The following is a 20,855-nucleotide window of genomic DNA, read 5'->3' as shown; positions in this document are numbered from 1 at the left end:
AGGGATCCCATGCGTCCAGATGACATGTCCCTTAACTGGGGATCAAAGCCGCAACCTTTGGGTTATGGGACAGAGCTCCAACCGACGGAGCCACACGGGTCTGGGCCATTTCCATTGCTTTAAGCCACACGGGTTACGGTCACCTGTTACACGGCCCTGGGAAACTGGGATGCCTGATGCCATGTGCGGGACACCGAGGATGCGCCACACGCTTGAATGTCACCGCCACCCTGTGGGACAGACAACACTGTTGACTCCGTGGTACAGACTGAGGGGCAGGGAAGCCCAGGAAGCCGCCCAGGGTTTTCCCAGCTACCGAGTGGCAGGACCGAGTGTTCCAGGCCGATGGCCGGAGCCCAGCTCAAGGACCAGAAGGGCCAGCACACATCTGAGCAACTCCGAGAACACACACTGTCCCTCCACCTGTCCGGCTGGGCCCCGTCAGCCCGGCACCTGGAGACCAGAGCCTGGAGGGAGGGCCCCCCGAGGTGATGCCACGGGGGCAGAGCCGACGGGCTATCGGAACACCTGCCCCTTTGCTTTTCTAAACCAGTGCGCAACTTAGCGCGCCTGCGGGGATCGCCCTGCGTCTCCACGGCCCTGCTGCAGGTCTGCATGGGCGGAGAGGAAATGGACCAGCACCACAATGACAGGTGTCCCTCCGGACAGCGAGGGCCCCAGAGGCTCTGCACGCAGGCCGCGCCTCCCGACAGCTGGGCAGGCTTCCCTACGTTCTGAGGGCAACCCCAGGAGAGGCACAGGAGCAGGGGCCTGTGTGGCCCGGAGCAGCTGGGAGACCTCTCCTGTCACCTGTAACAACTGAGTCCCCAGGGACAACTGCTGACACAGAGAAGAGAGAGCCACCAGAGGGGAATCACCCACAGCAGAAAGGGCGCCATGGCGGACGTTTTCTGTCCTCTGCTTTGTTTGGTCGCGGCTCAACCAGGAGTCCAGCCCACTGCCCGTGACACCTTCTCCCAGGCCCCCTCCGCTGGGAGCTGGAGCCTCCTCTCCCGCAGCCCAGGATCCTAGTCATCCTCCCTCCTGGGGGCCCACTGTCCTTCCTCCTGCTCGGTCCTGCCCTCTGCCCTCCCGTCCCCCGGAAGCCACACTGTTCCCACGGCAGCTGGAGACGGCCACCCGGAACCCCATGTCCTACGGGTGCGGCCGTGTTCCCTTCTCCCCTGGCGGTGTTCTGACCACTGACGCTCTGTGGGTGCCTCTCAGCTCCCCCGTGGCCGGTCCCGCCCGCCCTCCTACAGAGGTTTCTGCTCCTCTGGCTGCCCTCCCGCGTCCAATGTCCCCAGAGTCTGTCCTTGCCCTTCTCCTTGGTGGCCTCACCACAGCCAGGGCACCCCCGGGAACGAGGCCGAGGGCTGCCTAGTTTCTGCCGAAGCCCAGGCCCGAGTCTCCAGGGCAGCACTGTCAGCAGAGGACAGTCCCACTGGGTCCCACATCTGTCCCCCGACTCAGCCAGCCTCCCACACCCCCACACCCCGTCCCAGCCAGGGCACCAACCACAGCCACCATCCTAGACACCTCCGTCCCCCCAGCCGGCCAGTCCTCTATCGGGAACAGCAAGCTTTTTCTAGAAAGTGATCTCTCAACCTTGGCACTGCTGGCCTCTGGGGCCTAATCGTCTTTCTGGGGGGCCGTGGGGGGGCCGTTCTGTGCATTGCAGGACGGGACTACAGCCTCAACCCACCCCGTGCCCAGTAGCACCCCAACCCCGGTCGTGATGAGCCCCATGTCCCCTGCTGACACCAAAAAGCCAGCCAGCGCCTCGTCCAGGCTTTATGGGCCCCTTGGCCCTTGTGGGACCACTGGACTCTGCCTGTGAGAGGCACACACAGTCACGGCCGTGCAGGCACAGTGGCCTCCAGGCAGACCTTACCTACAGGAACAGGCGGCACAGACCCGCCCTCCATCCTCGGGCGGGCTCAGTCCTGCCCGGATGCTGGGCCGCAGGAACCTAGGCCGATGGCCCCGGTGACGGCGTGGCGTGAGCTGGGCCCGGAGTCCAGAGACGGCGGCTCTGAGCCTCCGGAAGTCCTGGCTGCCCTCGTCCCACTGGCTTCCTCTGGAATGTCTTTGTAACAGTGAACAATCTATAGCAACTCAAAGGGAGTATGTTTCCCATAAACACTGGACTCCACGGATTTCTGACTGATCCATTTTTACCGAAATCCACGAATTTAGGTACAACACCCTAAAGGAAGCGCGTGGCCCTTCCGAGAGTCTCTAAACACAAACATGTCCAATCCCCCAGGAAGGCAGGCAGGCAGAGAAGCAGGAAGGAATGGGGGAGGAGGAGGGACGCGAGGCAGACCCTACTGGAACAAAGCAGGAAGAGACATGGGACACCCTGCTGGGCTCCCACCTGCCACCTGCTGTCCTGTCCCCAGAGCTGAGTCTGGAGGGGCCAGCTTTCTCAGGCTGGAGCCAGGGGGCTGGGCGTGAGCTGCCGCAGGGACTCAGCCAGGACTGGGCCCCTCACCCTGCCCCCCAGGGACAGAGATTGGGGGGACACGACCGTGGGATTCCAAGCCCTGAAAGGAAGCTAAGTGGCTGGGTGCAAGGGGACCCCAGGGTGGGTCGCCCTCCCAAAGCCAACAAGCCCTGTCTCTCCGCTCCCTTCCTGCCACGGTACGGCGTGTGTAAATCCTGCCAACTCTGGCGTCAGGACGGTTCGGGAAACATTGCTTCCTTGGATGGTGCTCCAAAAGGCAGAGACGGGGCAAGGGTGGTCAGGCCAGGCAGAGAATGTCAGGGACCGACGGGGCCGCTGACTCCCGGCTCGGAGGAGCCCGAGGTCCGTGGTGTGCAGGTGCTTGGCCCCACGGGGGCATTTTCACTGGGTGGGGACAGGCTGAGCTGCCACTGCAGCGTCACAACAGGGAAGGACCATGAACTCAGATTAGCATCATTTTATGAACGTTTAATAAAGAGACAATCTACAGGAGCGTATGTGGGAGGGGGCAGGGCGCCGGACGGCAGGAGTTGGGGGGAGGGGCAGCGGTGACTGTAGCCTGCGGAGACAGGGTCCCTCAGTCAGGGAACCGGAGAGAGTACCAGGCTTCGCTGCAGGGAGAGGCTGCCCTGTTCTCCCCTCTCTCTGTCCTCTCCCCTGGCTGATCCTATCAGGAGGGCCTTGCACGCAGATCTACCCACAGCAGGGGCAGAGGGACAGAGGGACAGAGGGACAGAGCGACAGACACATGGCAATCAGCAGGGGCCTAGAAGGCTGTTTTCTCAAAACAAGCTTCCCGCGTGATCCTGACGCAGGTGACCAGGGGCCCACACCTGGAGAAACACCTGGCCAGGCCAGCCGCGGCCACCCCCTCCGCGAGCAGCACTCGCCGCAGGCCACTCGCTGTTCCTGGCAATGCTGTGTCAACACACAGCTGAATGAACCCCCAGGGACAACGGCAAACTGGACTCTGTGTGACAGTGACCCAAGCCGAGAGGAATTCCAACAGGAGGTCAACCCTGGTTCTGGGAGATTTAGAAAACTGGGGACAGGCATGGGTTGGCAGAGGGAGCAGGACTGAAACCCTAGGGGTCTCTGCAAGAGCTCTCAGAACGAAATAGGACATCGAAATATAACGAGTCCTGGCCACGCCGTTCCCGAGAGCCAGAGGTGGAAAGGGCCCGCATGTCCAGTGACAACGAGTCAGCGGCCGGCAAGGCGCAGTGCACCCCCACGGAGGAGCGTGCCCACAGACAGGAAGGAAGTCCGGGGGCACGCCCCACGGGGATGAGCCCTGATGACGTGATTAGCGGGAGGACAGTCGCCAAAGGCCACACAGTGTGCCATTCCACTGATGAGAAGTATCCAGAACAGGCAAAGGTGTGCAGACAGGGGCCGGTCAGCGTCTGCCAGGTGCCCTTTGGGGGTGGTCACGTGTTTTGGAACCGGATAGACAGGGAACTGGCGGCACAACTTTGTGAAGATACTAAATGTCCTTGAATGGCGACCTTATAAAACGGTTAACTTTACGTTCAATAAAAAAATGTTTAAGAAAGAATCCTCATGAGGAAGCAAGGCCACTCCCAGGGGCCCAGAGCAGGACTCAGGTGCCACACCTAAGTCACGAAGGGGCTGACCTGTCGTGTGTGTGCACAGTGTGAACCATACCTTTGTTTAAAAAAACTGTGTCCTGAGACAGTTTCAACATCATCAGGACAGAGAAGAAACCGGGTGTGGCCAGCAGAGGGCTGGGTCCAGCCACACAGCACAGGACATGAGGCCAACTCATTCCAGCCACGGCCAGGACGCGGAGGTGGCCAGAGGTGCCGACCGAGACCTCAGACTGGGGTCCCCCGGATAGGGACAGGTGTGGGGCCATCTTGGACGGTATCAGGGGACTCTCAAAGCCCCACTCAAACTCACTAGGTAAACATAGGGAACAGCCTGGGGCACCCAAATCAAGCTGAGGGAAGGACAGGGTGGGCTTGGCCCTGGAGCCACTTGGAGACACCGCCTCCAGCCCCTGGTGACCGTCCCAGTGGGGTCAGGTCCGTCACCCCAGATCCACTTCCCCACAATGGTGTGAGGGCGCCCCGCTCACAGAACTGCAGCTTCTCGCTCCTATTTCACAGATGAGCAAAGTCAGGGAGCACAGGGGCCCAGGACACACACCCCAGAACTGCACGGGCGGGGTGGGAGAGAAGGGTCCCCAAGAAAAGAGGGTCTTCTTCTCATCACCCAGCTGAGGACCCTCATTTTGCTCTCACCGCCTGCCCCCACGGGTGCAGCCCCGATTCTCTACCTGCATCACCAAAGGATCTGCGTGTCTCATGCCCCGTGGAAAAATGGGGTTTGTAGGACCTAGGCCCATCCCCGAGTCCAGTGTCTGAGGGCCAGACCCTGGCCAGAGGTGTCCGTCACGCCGGGCCGAGCCCCGGGTTGTTCCTGACCAGCCTCATGGAAGGATGGCTAGGGCAGGGCCACGCGGGTTCCTGCCGCCAGGCACACGGCTGTGTCCGCAGAACCCTGTCAATGGGAGCTTCTAGCAGGCTCACTCACACTCCGTGAGAGGCCCGTTCACCTGATGTACCCTGGAGAGTGTCTACAGAAACTCGGCGTCCCAACGTGGGCCAACAGACAGTCTCCTGCTGACTTACAGTCAACTGCCCCCGACAGAGACTATGCCCCGTCAGATGGAGGCTGGTCCTCAAGAGATCAGAGCCCACCAGGGGTCCACCCAGGACCCCCAGGACTGCCTCAGCCAGCTGACTCCTTCCGCTGACGGAAAGTTCTAGAACCCCGCTTAGCAGCCCTCCCTCGTCCGACCCCAGCCCTCGGGCTCTGGGGACCCTGTGCGAGGTTCTGACTGAGCTCAGTCAGTCACTGGTCAGCTTCTCTGAGGCACAAGGTCCCCCGTCCGTGAAAGGGGGTAATAATTCGGATCTGGCTGGACCCACCCTCCCAGAGAAGATCAAGAACAAACCTGAGAGCTTTGCAAAGTGGAAACCACTGTGCAGAGGTAAACAGGAAACCCAGCCACAGAGAGGAGCTCGCCCAGCTCTGGAGGTGCCATTCCTCTCTCTGTCAATGTCTTGGTCCCGGACCCACGTGCACCTTCCCGGACACCCCGCCCTCCTCTCTGAAGCCAATGCAGTCACTCCTCTCCGAGTGCCACCTCGAGACCCGAGCATCACGCTGCCTGAACAATTCAGAAGGTCCCGTTTCCAGTCCCCTGCCCACAGATGGCCTGTGAGTCACCTGGGCCCCAGATTTCGTTCAGAGGAGGTCCAACGTCAACAAAAATCCAAAGATAAATTTCACAAGCCAGGTCTTCCCCACTCTGTAAATGAGCACATAATATCTGGACTGAATGAAAAGTAAAAATATTAAACAGATGAAGGAAATAAGGAGTTGTAACTGGTTTCTATCAAGTTTATTCTTGGTTTAAGCTGAGCCTCCGGCCAAGGGGAGAGGCCCAGTCCCTCTCAGCCATCTCATGTCCCAGCAGGCTGCAGGCCTCCCTCCAGGCCCGGGGCTGTGACCTTTTTCGAAGGCACAAACCCTCTAAGGAATCCGATAAGGGCTGTGGGCTCTGTCTTTAGAAAACCTCCCATGCCCGTAAAGCTTTGCTGCAGACCCTTTCAGAATCCATCAAAGTAAACACACCTTTTCTGTTGTTGATTAAAATTACGTTGGCCCTGGTCAGGTAGCTCCGTCGGTTAGAGCCTCCTCCCACTACACCAAGGTTGCAGGTTCGATTCCCGATTGGGGCGCATACAAAAATCAACCAAAGAACATACAAACGAGCAGAGCAACACATCAATGCTTTTCTCTCTCTCTCTCTCTCTCTCTCTCTCTCTCTCTTTTCCACTCCCCCCCTTTCTTTCTCTCTCTAAAAAATCAACTGAAAAAAATTATGTTCAACAAACGAGGGTCCAGATTGCTATTCTCATCACAGGACATCCCAGGCCAACCCAGAGCCTCGCTGAATGCTTTTAAATTTCAGCAGAACCCGAAGGCAGAGGGGAAGGGATACTTCCCAGCTCATTTGCAGGCACAGGAAGTGTAGACAGGATTTACGGGCAACAGCAAAGAAGGACAGAGAACGGAGCCGTGTTTACTGAGCACAAAGTCCAGGGCTGCCGGGGACGGATGGGGGGGCAGGAGAGGGAAAGGCATCCCACCCACAAGGAGCCGGCACGATGGCCCCTGCACACAGCCCAGGCACAGGTCAGGCATCCTCTGCCCGGCGCGGGCCACAGAGTGGGCCTGCCCGGATATGGGGGGCAGCGGATGGCGGGCTGTAATAGGAAGACACCGTGTGACCTCCGACAGCCACCAGCGAGTGACGTCTGCTTCCTCTGCCAGATGCAAAGCGTGGCTCAGCGGCCTTTCAAGTCCCTTCCCACCCCTGAACAGAGTAAAGGGCGGTGCTGAATGCACCACACATGTGACTCCAGGCCCTGGGTGCCCCAGCAGGGACAGGAGATTCTCGGATTGCCGTCCACCCTACAAACGTCAGAGCTCCCAGGCCTGATCAGCTTTTTAAATTCCCCGAGGCTGGCTGTTCATGGTCTGGAAAGGGCCCCCCCTGCCCCAGTAATTCACACTGGCCAGTGGGTCATGCTAATCCCTCTTTGGACCTCAGGGACCCCTGGGGCCATCTGAGGTCAGGAGGGCAAAGCTCTTGAGAAATGGCCTGACCCGAAATGTCAGGGCAGACCCACCCCCGGGGCCACTCCAACTACAGGCTGGGGCTACAGCAAAACCAGAGACCAGGACGGAAGGAGAGATGGAGGAGGAGGGATGGGAAGCTCTCATGTAAGCCCAGGCGAAGTGAGGTACGCCGCCTCCTCCCTCTCCTGGGAGAACCAATGGCCCCGACTCCCTGGCCCAGGGACGCCCCTGCCTGGACACCCCTGTGGGCCGACCCCCAGCTCCAATCAATTAGCGATGGACACAGATCCACAGCCTGCCGGCTGACATGCAAAAGCAGTCCAGGAGTGCTGTGCCTGGCTGCGGGCCACTCCTGGGCCAGGTGCACGCTGGGGGAGCAGTGGGGGGCGGGCGGCGTGCTGGGGGAGCGGTGGGGGGCGGGCGGCGCGCTGGGGGAGCGGTGGGGCCAGGTCACCAGGGAGCAGCACAATTCCTGAAGAGCAGCTTCATTCCTCCAACGCGGGTGCCCAGGCCCTCTGCGACCTGCCGGGCTTGATCTCTGAATCTCCCCAATAACCTTCCCCTTGGGCAGATCTGGGTGCCTAATTTCTTTTTATGTTTGAGAACCTTCTGAGGCTCCATTTCTGCAGATGAGGAAGTGGAGGTCCAAGGAAATGAACGCAGGCCGCGTGCGCTCAGACGCTCATAACTGAAATTAGTCTAGAAACAAGGTCCACGCGGTAAGCCCATCCGGAGTCGTTTTCCTAACCCAGGAACGACATGCATTCTCTCCGCCTCCCGAGCGCCCAGCCGACTTTACACAATGAGCTAACAAAGGGGGAAACCCAGCCTCAGAGACAGGAAAACCCGGGCTTTCTGATTAGGCTGGAACTTTCTTTGTGAGTCTGAGCAGGTTTCAGTAAGAGACTGGACGGCTCTTAAACACTGGTGACTCTTTCTTCATTCTCACCTTTTATCCCCAAAGCCTCAGGTATGTCAGAAATGTCCCCCTGTGATGAGGACAGCAACCTGCTGTAAGAAGCATGAAGAGGCAAGGCTAGCTTGTGAGGCCCAAACACGGGGCCCAGAGGAACAGATGCCCCTTGTAGTCTGGCGTGGGCTGGGGTGGCGGGGGCGGCTGGGGGCGTGGCTCAGTTTCCTCGGCTGTCCCCACGCTGCAGGCCATGCTTCGGGGCTTGTGACCTCACCCGCTCATTGACAGCCCTTTCTGGATCACAGCAGCCACCTGTGAGGCACGTTAATGCAAAGGTTTTGAAAGGGGCTGCGGGGTTCCCCTCCCCCGGGTCTTGGGGATCGGACCATAAATTCCTAACTGGCTGCATTATGGTGGAGAGTCGCACCCGGCCTATGACTTCTGAATGGCTTATCTTTGCCCAGAGCAAGCCCTGTCCATGGTTTCTGAGCACCTAGGTTAACGCACCTTGGAAATAAGCTGCCACCCGAAAGACAGCTCAGAATCTTAACTCTCCTGTAATCCAACCTGGCCTTGCTTTCTTCCACCTCCAGGTAATCTTCCTGAGGGTCTTCCTTTAATTCCAAACGTATACAAGAAGCTGTAAACCGTCACCCTAACAAAGCGTTCTGCTCAGCGTTGAGATCCTGCTTCCAGGCGTGCCCTTTGCTTGGCTCCAGTAAGTTTTCATCAAAGTTTGCTACAGGTTTGGGCGTCCCCAGCGGGGCCCGTGCAGGCCTTGGCAGGTACGGAATCAGCGCTTCTAGGTCACCTGGCCAGGGACAGTCTGTGCAGGCCTGGATGTCTCAATGTCATGTATGTTGGCCTTTGCTGTTCTGTCCCGGGGACATCTGAAAGCTGGGATCACCCCAACACACACCACGGAGCCCCAGCCAACCCTCAAAACTGAGGCCCAGGAATGAGGGACCGGGCCTGGGAGGGATTCATGAACACGTGTGGGCGTTCCCCTAGGGCGGCGAAAACTGAGAACCCAGAGATGGTGGTGGTTACATGGTGCCGTGAATAAGCAAAATGACAACGGATGTGCACCTCGGAATGCTTCTCTGCATGGTCTGTGAGCTTCACACGATCAGGAAAGCTTGGAGATCCCTGGTGTGAAAAATAACCCAGAAAAGCAAACACCTGTCAGTGATTCTGCATGTGGTCCCGACACGGAGCCGGGCCAGCCTGTCCTGCGGAGAGTGGACAAGTCCAGGTGGCTGAGTGGCGGCTCCGTCCTTTGAGGTCACCCAACTCGTTTCTTAATTATATCCTTGACGTTCAAGTCCACAGACGGTTCTAAGAGCAGAAATTAGTTTCACCTGTTTATTTTTACTCTAAAAATTAGCCGTGCGGCTCACGTCTGGGGCTCGAAAGTCATCTGTGCCGGCCGGTGCTGGCCTTGGGGTCGCTCCCTGCCCACGAGCTCCTCCTCTGCCCTCTGAGGCCCCAGGCAAGGCGGGCAGCAGGGAAGGGGTGGCCCGGGGCCCCTGAAGGCCGGCTGCAGGCCCGGCCTTTGCTTCTTGCTAGTAACAGTCCTCAGGTCCTGAACTCTGTCTCATTTCTTCTCTGCAAAGTGGGCAGGACACCCCGCGTCCCAGGCTGGAGCAGACAGAACAAGCAGAGGGCGCGCAGCTGAAGCATCCTGAGCTGGAGGGCTGTGAGAGCGCGCCGGGTTCACCCCCTCCGCCCCCCGGCTCTGGCCTTGGCTGGCATGCGCCCCGAGGAGCTGTCGGGCCACGTTCTGTTATTTCCAGCCACAGCCGTTCACACGGGTCTGCGAGCGAAGGGCACTGGGGTCAGCTCCTTCCTGCCCCCTCACTGGGTCCATCCCCTTAGCAGCAGCGTCCACGGGCTCCAAATAAATGACTTCTGATGGTGATGAACAGCGGGATCACCAACAGGTTAAGAGCCTGACCCCGCATGGCAGGAATTCCATGCAAATTACAACACTAGGCACCGGCAAAACGATGGACATAGGAACTGAAACCCCGGAAAGCTCCCTCTCACAGTGAACTTGAGACAAATCAGGTCTTGAATATTAAGAAACCCAGAGAAAACACGCAGTTGTGTCTCCGGGGGGAAAGGCCACAAAAGGTGGTCGAATGTGTTAAGATGCCATTTTTGCCACAGCAGCAACGGTGGCCTTAAACGCTGGGACACACGCCTGCTCGGCCCCCTCCAAGGCAGGTGAAGGTGAGCCGCCCTTCCCAGGCTCCCGGGAGCCCTTTATGCCGCGACGGAGACACAGGGCACCGCTCTGGCTCATCTCGAGACGGCCAGGCCCGCCCCGCCCCCCTGTTCTCTTTTCCCAGAAAGTCTCGCTGCTCTCCAAAGCGTGGCTCCGTGCCAGAAAAAGCAAACCACGTAAATGACACCCAGGGAACTGCTGGAGCCAGGGAGGGGCCCCCGGCAGGGCTCCCATTAACCTCCTCCCGTCCAGCCCAGGAGGGGGGCCTGCTTTGGCATCTGCGCCCCAGACCCAAAGGTTACACCGCGTGGGGTCAGCGTGGGGTGAGACAGTGAGACAGGGAGTCATGCAACCCAGCCCGCTGGTATCTCTCCAGTTTATCTAGAGAGAAGGACCATGCTGCATGCTTGCGCTTGATTTCAAAAACGCCAGCATTCTGGCCACTACCAGGCCCGAAGAATGCTAGGAATGTGGATGCCTTTCTCTGGGTTTCACCACCACCCAGACAGACGGACGGCAGCCTCCGGGCCGGGGGCTGCACTTATAAGGTAAGACCTGCTGCTTTCCGGGCAGGAGTATTTTAAGTCTCAGAGACCTCAGTGTGGTGCGGATCGGCCCTGGGACCAGACACGCCCAAATTCTTCACTTTACTAATCAAAGCCCCCACATCCTACCCTGAAGACATCGCAAACATTCTTTCTTTCCTAAAGCACAGACGGGCTGAACAAAGACCCCGGATGTCCAAGTGGGGAGAGAAGAAAGTCGGGACAAAAATCCAACCCCCCCCCCCCCCCCCCCCCCGCCGCCCCCGTCCCCTGCCCTGGGAGGATTGTGTGATGAAACAAAACCCTGAAATAACTCAAGGGGCTGCCACTAGATTTGGAACTCGGCTTTTATGACTCAGATGGGACCCTGAGGGTGGCAGCCGGAGCTGTTCCCTCTCCCATCCCCCCACTACTCCGAGCTATGCAAATGCCCCTTTTCATGCCGTCCACACTCCCCTCACCTGGGAGGAAGGGCTCTTTGTTGCTTTGAAACACAGGAAGGCTGCAGCGCATGACGGGGAGGGTCTCGCGTAACCGACCCGACAAAAGACGGTTTCCTTCTATTGCCGAGAGAGTAAGAGCAGCCAAGAAAACAGCCGAGAACATTCTACCAGGATATCATTTACTCTTTCCTCTCTGCTGCGCGGGCCAGCTGCCTCCAGTTATTCCTCAGGAGCACGGCTAGTGCTTCCTTTTAACATTCTCTGCTATTGTATTCCAAGGACAAACGCTGTCCCAGAGCGGGGGGTGGGGGGGTGACCAGGACCTGCAGGGCCACGTGGAGCTCCCTTAGCACCTGCGTCACCGCTGGCCATTGTTAGGGAGCTCATAACCTCTTCTGTTATAAGAATAAGTCCTTTGTGCCAACACAACAGGACAGGCAACCTGGGCTCTGTCTGGTTCTGGGTAGGGCGAGAACATTCCATGGGCGGCAACAGAGAGGGAAGCTGCAGAACGGAAACAGAGACGAGGGACTGTTCTGGGAACTTGGTGGTGCCAGGCGCACCGGTGACATCAGACCTTCCCGTGAAACCAGGGGCCGGGAGGGAGATGGCAGCAGTGCCGTGAAAGGCCAGGGGCCACCGGAAGCTTCTGGAAGCTGCTTCTCCCTCCTGAGCCGCTCTGCCCGTGCACGGGGCTCGCCGCTCTGCCCGTGCACGGGGCTCACCGCCCCACCCGTGTCCACGCGCCCCGGTCAGGACACAGCGGCCGCCGCGCAGCAGGCCCAGGGGTGGCACCTCACTCCAGCACCCTGTGTGCAGCGCTTACCTGCAACGAGCCACAGTTCCCGATGTCAGAGGTGGCGTCCCAGGACCTGGCCTTCCATCCCGGAAAGAAGGGAGAAGCTGCAAGACAACCGGGGAACCGTGACTAAGATCCAGGCTCGCTCAGCTCAAAAGCCCACGCCTCTGCTCCCCGCCAGGGCTCGTCCACATCTAGAGTCGCCGCAGTCACGTGGGCAGGTGAGGGCAGGCGAGACGGCGCCCTGGGCCCGTCCCTCCCACCTGCAGGACGCTCTCCTGGAACTGCCCTCCTGGGAACCCCGTTACTCCCAGCTACTGAGACGCTAACAGAAGGGCCTACGGGTCGGAGGTCCTGGGTCACGGCCCTCTGCTCACCCAGCCCGCCTGCCCTCGGGGCGGGTCCCTGCAGGCCCCCACAGACCTCCAGCACAGTGACTGTCCCTTCCCCAGGAAGCCCAGGCAGAGACGCGGGCTTTTCCTGCCACCCCTTCCCCAGCGGGGCGCCTCCCCTCACCTGCCGTTCCTCCTGCTGCAAACCCTGGCAGTGCTCACGCAACAGAAGAACCTTATCAGTGGAACCCTAAACACACACCCCTGTCACCTCCCAGCAGCGGGGTCACAAGGAGGGGTCCACGCCACAGGGCACGGATGCTGTAAGTGCAGAGCCCACGTCCGTGACAGATTCCGTAAACAAGTGTGACACACAGGAGGGGAGCGGGCTGAGGCACCCACCCTGTGAGTGCCCTCTAAGCTTCCCGCATCCGGGCTGACGTTCTTTCTGCACAGGGTCACAGGGGGCCTCTGGGCTTACCAGGATTCCCTGGCCTGGTCAGGCAGGGAAACAAGATGCGGGAATCCCACTCGGGACACCCTCCCTCCATCAAGGCCACTGGGCCTGCAATAGGGGCGGCCCCTCCGCCGCCCGGCTCACAACAGCCCCTCCTCCACGTCACTATTTCTCATCAATGACAATGAGCAAGAGGAGAAGACAAGGATGTCCCCGTGATGCTGGGACAGCTGGCTCGTCTTCAGCACGCCGTTTCCCCCAGGGCTTCAACAGTGAAACCATCCCGGACGGACGCACAGAAAGGAGGGAGGGCGGGAAGTCACCCAGGAGGCAGGACCACCTCGCGCGGACACAGTTCACCTTGCGTACGTGCAGACCTCCCAAAGGAACAGCCATGCGAGGAATCCCATGCGCAGACGGGAAAGGCTGCGTCCCAGCCAACGAAGTCCATGGGAAAGGGAGCAACGTGAGGAAACGCATCCCAACAGGGCACAGGATCAGGTCCCGACGGAGGCGGGAGAACGGGGGCTGGGGACAGGATGCTCAAGACGCAGGACCCAGGGACACGTCCGCCAGGCGGCTCGCAGGTCCACAGACATCGCAGAAGGTGCTGCCGGCTTCAGATTAGGCTGCAAGTGCTCACGGGGTCTGACAGCTTCTGCCAGGGCAGAGCCATCAGGGACCTCGCCGCGTGGGAGGGGGAAAAGGACCCGCACACGCACCAGAGGAAGGGAAACGGAACAGGGGGGCTTCCCGGCAGCGGGTTTAAGGGTGCTTTGCTGCGTCCCCCAGCCTACAGGTTTCCAATGTGCCCGACAGCGGGTGCGCATTGCTCCTCTCCTTCTGACTTCTCCAACGTCACTGCGCCCGCCTGAGAACTGGGTGCCTCTAGGCTTGGGGTGATGGTGCCCATCCTGCTGGGCCCGTCACGGAGGACGAGAGGCAGGCTGGGGGTGGCGAGGCCCCCATGTCCCTGCAGAGAGCGCCTGTGCTGGGCGCAGCCCGCGTCCTCTGGAGCGCTCACCTCACCCAGGCACAGAACTCACGGCGGCGGCAGACAGACCCTCCCCGGTCTGCGCTCTGCGGGCTGCCAGACTTCTTCCTTCACGAAGCGCGCCTCCTTTCCAACGCCCTCGTTCCCTGCTGCCTGAAGCGCTGAAACCGCCGGGCATCTGGGGTCGCGCCCCGCAAGCTCTGGGGCTCTGCACTGGTTTCTTCCAGGGCCATTGGGGGGCGGGGGGAGCGTTCCTTACAACCCAGGCGCGAAGCTGAGCTGTGCTTCCCCACGGGCCTCCTGGCAGGGCCCCGGCCAGGGGGGCGATCGGGTAAACTCACACGGTCCACCCGATATGGGCAGAGCCAGAGCGGTCGCAGGCTGACCCAGAGACATCAAGGTGTCCTGCTGGACTGTGGCCGGGTCAGGGGCACACGCGGAGCCTCTGACAACTCGGTGTTGGTGTGGGGGCAGTGCGGGGTCCGGCTGTGAATGGCCTTGCTGGTAAGGCCCAGGACTGGGGGGTGGGGGGGGCAGGTGGAGAGACCAGCGGCCCATCTCCGCCACCCCAGCTCCACGCTCTATCACTCTGAAAACCCCAGGTTTCTGCACAAATGCCAGCTTTTCCAAGAGGAGAGCAGGCATGATCCCCCGGCCAAACTCTTCTCCCGTGTGGGTCCCCCATGCCCCCCAAAACCACACAGGATTCAGTGTGGGTTTATCAAGTCAGCATCAAGTCCCGGAGTCTACAAAACAACTAACTTCCTCATTGCGTGTGTGTTTGTGTCAAGAAACTAAAATGCTGTCATCAGACCAAATTTGCGGGAACTCTCCAAGAACCACAGAGCTGTCGAGGACCAATGCCGAGAAGACAAGCCTCCGTCTTCTGCAGGAGCCTCCAAACCAAGTGTCTTCAGCATCCAGTGAGAACACCGTTGACATCCTGCGTGCGTCTCTGAGGAGGGGCTTTTGGAACAGCAGCTCACAGCCCCCGCTGAGGACTGAAGCCCAGAGAGCTGACCCTGCCCCGGCGGCTACAAGGCTCGGGGGATAAACCAACAACGAGAGGTCGGGGACCTCAGAAAACTTCAGTCACACAAAGACAAATGGCAACTCTGTCCTCAGTTCTCATCCCCGGACAGTCACCAACAAGATGCCCAGCCATTCCTGCCCCGCCTCCTATGTTACAGGTGTAACTCTGCCCCCCATCAATTCCTATGTGGGACCCAGTGGCTTTCTACAGCCCATGGACAAAGGATGTTTTAATTTTTTTAAATAGTGGGGGAGAAACTCACAATAAGGACAATATTTCATGACATGAAAATTGTATGACATTCAAAGCGCAGGGCCCATAAGTAAAGTTATCATGAACACGGCCACACCCACGTGTTCACAGTCTGTCCCCAGCTCTTCTGTGTGTCCAAGGACACAGGGACTGTATGGCCCACAAAGCCGTAAATATTTACTCTCTGGCCTTTCCCAGAGCAGCCATGCTGATCACAGCCCCGCTCAGGCAGTGGGTCAGCAGGCCAGGCCACGCGGCACAAGCACGGGGCGCAAGGACAGACACCCACGGGCGTGTGGCTGGACACCAAAGTCCTGGCTGAGGTAGCAGGTGGTGTGAGAGGTGGCAACAGGGAAGGAAGGAAAATGACAGGAAGGTGCTAGACATGGAAACAGACATGGCCCACAAGGTAAACTTCAGCTCCAAGGTCAAGAGGGAAGGTGCTCCTGGCCTCAGGAGACGCGGTCTCCCCGCCCCCATGCTTGATAAGGATCAGTCCTCATGCAAAGTGATGCTCAAGACAAACCTGGATTTCATGGCTTGGCCATGGACCCTAAGTTTTTCATTGCGTATGGAAGAAACTCGAAGACAACCAACTTTCAAAATCGAGGCCGTAACACCTGGGTGGACTGGCAACGGCCTTTATATTTAATGCTCTCAAAATCAGCACCGTGGAAGCTGTTCACGGAAACAGTACATCGGGACGCGGCGGATGATACAGCCAAGTGAGAGGGTCTGACGTTCCCCTGGCTCGTGGGGTGAAGTTTTCTCACGCAGAATACAGAACTGGTCCCCCTAGCTCTCCTCTAGTTACACATTTCCAATTTCGCTGCGGATGTGAGGAGCCCCACCCTCTCCTGCCTCCTGAACTGAAGATGGAGCACAGAGGGGAGGGGGTTACTGAGACACACGACCAGACCCCCACAACAGTTTCACTGCGTGTCTGTCCATTCACTCTCCACACCTGCGGGCTCCTACCTGCGGCCTGACATGTACCACGTCAGTGGTTTGGTTCCCTGCGTGGCCCGCCTTTCTGACCGTCCTTCCTCCCTAGGCGAGGCTTCTGTCCGTCTGTGGGTGAGGCGGGAGGCGCCAGGTGTTAGCTGGGCCCCCTCTCTCAGGTGTGCGGACTCCCACACCTGTGGTCCGAAAGCTGCCTCCTCCTCCTCCTCCTCGTCCTCCTCTGGGCTGTGCCTTGTCAGAGAAACTTCTATGTATTTACTTTTACGCAAATGAATGGCCACAAGTGAGACAACAGCAGCTTTACCCACAACCCAAGTGGAATATTCCGGAAAGACTGGATAAAGGTAAATCCCTAACCATGGGCTGGCGCCCTGGACCACATCAAACCCCGGCAGAAAGAAGGATGAAGCTCTGGAAGAACTGCCCAGGGTCTTCCTGCTGGTGCTTGGTTTTAAACTGGGAAGCAGAGGACGCGACACGCCGGTTAGTTCACGGAAGACACTGTCAACCAGCACTCAGCCACGGCCTCTCCCTGTCAGGGAGGCTGGAAGATCAACACTCATTGGGCTGTTTCCCTTTAAAAAAAAAAAAAAAACAGAACAAAATAAAGCGTTCTTCTTCCTCCAGGCTTTGACGAGCTTTCCCAGCACACTGGCCAGTGACTCTGGGACTTCCCCAGTCGAACCTGGTTCCAATCCTGGGCCCCGTCAGCGGGCGGATGGTCCAAGGCCAGGTGTGGACAGTCACCACGTAAAGGCCGATGAAGGAGACCTCCCCGGGGAAGTCCTTAAGACTTTTGCTTCCGACCGGGAGCCTTCTCCTATGATGAAATGGGGGGACCGCAGCAGCCGGGGAGCTGTGTTTGGGAGTCCAGGTGGTGGGAGGCGGCTGGGGAAGCAGGACCTCCGAAGTGACCCCGAGTCACCTCCTGGGTTCCGTGTCTGCTCTGCCCTTTCTCAGCTCCGGGGCCTTTGCTAAGTCCCTTACCTGGGCTCTGGGCCTCCGTTCCCTCCTAACGGAAGACAGGGCTCCCCATACTATGGGAGAGTATCCCCGCTTAGCGTGGCTTTTTCCTCCTCTGTCTTGCCCACTGGCCTGCGGGTCATGACAAGCGCAGGCACGCAAAGGCCAGACACACAGCACCAACACACAGCAGAAACGTCAGAAAACCTCCTACCTCTGGATAAGGCAGTGGGTCTCGGCATTGGCAGGATCAGACTCCCTGCCTGGGGGGGCTTCCTGAAACAGACGGCTGGTCTCCACCCCAGAGGCGCGGGGGGCCTGAGAATGTGCGTTTCTAACGCGTTCCCAGTGACGGCGATGCTGCTGGTCCCTGGACCGCACGCTGGAAACCACTGGGATGGGCACTTCAGCAAATCAGAGCACTGATAAGGCTCAACAGTTCCAACAACAGGCCGAGATCAAGAAGAGGGCGGCGGGGATCACACCCGGTGCAGCGGGCAGAGCCCACGCCACAGACTCCGATGCACAGAATCATGGCCAAGCGCAAAGCAAACAGAGGAAGCCTCCGCAGGTTGCGGGAAGGCCGGATGTCTCCGAGGGAGCGAGGAAGATGCTGGATGGGGGCCCCATGTCACACTTCCTTCCCTCTTTCCTTCTTCCACGACAGACGTTACAAAGCCTCCCAAGTCTATAGAGCAGGAAGAAGTTAAAGGTCCGCCTGGACCAGACGCAGGGTGCTTCTGTGTGAGCCTTGGGAGAAGGCCAGAGTCCGCAGCCCCCAGCAAATGTGGAGGGGCAGAGAAGATGGAGGAGAAGTCAGTGTGTTGGAGCTCTGGGCACGGACTGGAACGCTGGCCCTGCCGCGAACGCTGTGACCGTCTGTGCCCTCAGCGATGACCGGGTGGGCACCAGGGGATCGATGCTGTCGCCAGCGTCCCCTCATGTGTAGCGTTCGAGGGCTGGTTCCTTTCTTCCTGAAACCCCAGTGAACTTTCCTCAAGTATCCCCACAGGGAGAGCTGTCCCCGAGGAGGATGGCAAGCCATCTGACCTCTTGGATTCTCCTTCCTGGGGGGATCAAACCTTCACCCCAGGAATCTCTCACCCTGGCAACAGTCAAAGGGGCAAGAAAGGAAAACACGCAGCCCACAGTGGCTCCAATCGGCCCTTGGAACAGATCCGACTTCCCTTCCACGCCTGACTCATCCCGGACTGAGGTCCTCAGGCGCCCTCTTCCCCGGCCTAGCTCTGCACAGGGGGCCTCGTCTGCCTTACTCTCGGGACCCTGGAAACCTAGCCGACGCGGCGCAGTGAGGGGCGGAGTACCGACTTTAGAAGAGCATCCAAGAACCAACAGTTCGTTCATGTGAGCACAGCCCACAGAGCGGCGCACAGACAGCAGGCCACGCCCCGAGGCACGTGCAGAAACTGGGTCAGACACGGAACCGCCGGAACAAGCATTTTCTGAAGCCCAGGACCCGAGTAAAGTTTTAAGAGGAGCATTCCACAGTTTTCAATATTTCCCCCAACAAATCCTCCGTTTCTGGTCTCTTTGTCACGACAAGCACCACCTTAGCCAGAAAGTCAAGGCAGTCCCCAACCTCAGGAAATAGCCTCCTTTTTCAACAAGATATTTAAAAAAATGCAATCTTAAAAAATAAACAACAAAACTGTTGTTTTTTTCCTTTTTCATTAAAGCATGCAGACCTGAAGAAGGCACTCGGAAGGCCAGCTGTGCACTGGTGTGGTGTGCATTTCGGGAGACATGTCTGCTAGTTGTCACAGGGGCGGTGACCACCAGCCCCGCCGCCAGCGAGGCTGGGCAAGGGGCATGCTACCTGGAAAGGCAGCTCCCCCCCGGTCCCCCGGGCTCCTAGCACAGGCCGGAACACGAGTGGAACCGGGTCCCGGTCAGAACACAGCAATCCAGGTAGTTACTAAGGGACCAGAGAGGCGGGTCTGTCCCCCATCCCTCATGTCCCACCAGGGCCCTCTCCCTGCCAGGGATGCTCCATACAGGTCCTGACTGATGTCTACGTCCGTCACAAGCCGCTGTCCCCCGGAGGAAACGTGTGCACAGCTACACACGCAGAGCAAGTCCCTGGTTCCCAGGGGCACAAGGCCGGCGTGGCGCGTCCCCCCGCCATCCCACACGTCTCCCTTGGGCTCTGTGGCTTGTGAAGGACAAACGGACAGGCAAGGCAAGTAAACACGTGCGCCCCACTCTCTGGACTGGAGAAGAAGCAGGCCCCTGGCAGCCATGGAGACAGACCCGGAAGGGGCTGAAAAACCTGCTTTCCTCCGGGCCCTGGGGATCCAGTGAGGCTGGACTCCAAGAAGACCACGCGGTGTAGATACTGAGTGGGGTGGGTCCACGCTGCCACCACTCGCAGCAGCCCAGGCCTCGGTGCCCCGGCCTCCCGGCCCGCAGAGGGACGACTCTAAGACGGTCCCCAGCACTCCCGTGACGAGGAGCTCAGTCACCCGCCCGGCCTGTGCTTTGCCCCTTCCCCACCTCACTCTCCCAGGTCCCCACCCCTGCTTCAGGAGGCCACTTGTCCCCAAAAGGTCAGCCCCCAAGTGCTTGCCTCCGGCTCAGCATTTGGGGGTCCCAGACCAGGAGCGGTGACGCCAGGCCTTTGGCCACGACACCAGCAGGGCCGTGTGACATCGGCTCACGTGCTCAGGCAGCTCTACGCAAAGCCCACGGGCGACTTCCTGGTGTGAGAAGCTCCCGATTTAGACAGCCGAGGAAGGATTTTGTTCCATCAATAAGATACACTCACGCGCCACTAAATCTGGAGAAAAGCAAAGGGTATTTATGCTGCAACTGACATTTTTACGCTAGAAATACATAAATTCTCTGTGGCTCCCATCCAGGCTGGAGGCCATCAGAGCGTGTGGCTCCCACGGGACTCCTGGTCCCCTGCAGGCCCCCCGGCCCCCACCGCAGGGAGCCCCACCCCTGAGAGAACCGTGAGCTCCACGCGAGTCGCTTACCCCGAGGGGCTCTGCCCATTGTCACCTCCTCAAACCCCCGGGCCCCCACGTTACTTTCCTACAGCTGCTCTAACACGTGGCTGCAACGTAGTGACTTAAAACACAAACTGACTCTCCTGCCCCCTGCAGCTCAGACACCTGAAGCCAGTCCCACTGGGCCACAATCAGATCTGGGTTCTAAAGAGGGAATCCACTCAGCAGCCTCTTTGGGCTCTAGGTGCACCTGATCCCTGGCCTGCGGCCCCTCCCTCCACCTGCAAAGCCCATCCCTCTGCTCTCTGTCTCCGTCACCGCGTGGGCTTCTCCTCTGCAGTGGGACCTTCTTCTGCCTTACTTTTGAAATGACATTTGTCATTGTGTTATATTCAGGGCCCATCTGGATGATCCAGGGTCATCTATCCGTCTCAAGATCCTGAAATTAAACACACCTGCCAAGTCCTTTTTGCCCTATAAAGTCACAGTCACAGTCACAGGTCATAGGGCTTAGGACGTGCGCCTCTTTGGGGCCGTTACTCAGCCACCACGTTCCCTACGCAATACAGCACCCCTTCCACCCCCGCGCCCTCAGGTCGGCTCTGCTCGTCACGCGCGGCATTTTGGTCTATCATTTGGTCATTTTCCTTTCTTTTCTACCAGAATAAGTGCCCCACGAAGGCCGGCGGTTCACCTGGACGCCCTGGAACATGGCAGGCACCCAGTGAATGGCTACGGGCCCCCCTAAAGCAGTCCGCATGGCAGCTATGACAGGTGAACCGTACGATCCGGGGAGCAGGAGCCGCCCGCCT

General features: G+C 59.2%; 1 protein-coding gene across 1 annotated transcript in view; it reads right to left on the bottom strand.

Annotated features, from left to right (window-relative positions):
• SH3BP4 (SH3 domain binding protein 4) overlaps positions 1-12,181 on the bottom strand; it is a 38,566-nt gene extending 26,385 nt beyond the window's left edge. The window contains exon 1 of the mRNA XM_090285093.1: positions 12,105-12,181. The gene's annotated coding sequence lies outside the window, so the exon portion shown is untranslated. The remainder of the gene's footprint in view (positions 1-12,104) is intronic.
• Positions 12,182-20,855: the final 8,674 nt, after the last annotated feature.

The sequence above is a fragment of the Furipterus horrens genome, unplaced genomic scaffold (assembly GCF_987537825.1).
Source record: "Furipterus horrens unplaced genomic scaffold, mFurHor1.1.pri manual_scaffold_1, whole genome shotgun sequence".
NCBI classification, from domain to species: domain Eukaryota; kingdom Metazoa; phylum Chordata; class Mammalia; order Chiroptera; family Furipteridae; genus Furipterus; species Furipterus horrens.
Note: the sequence above shows the minus strand (reverse complement) of the source record. Positions and strands in the feature narration are given on the sequence as shown.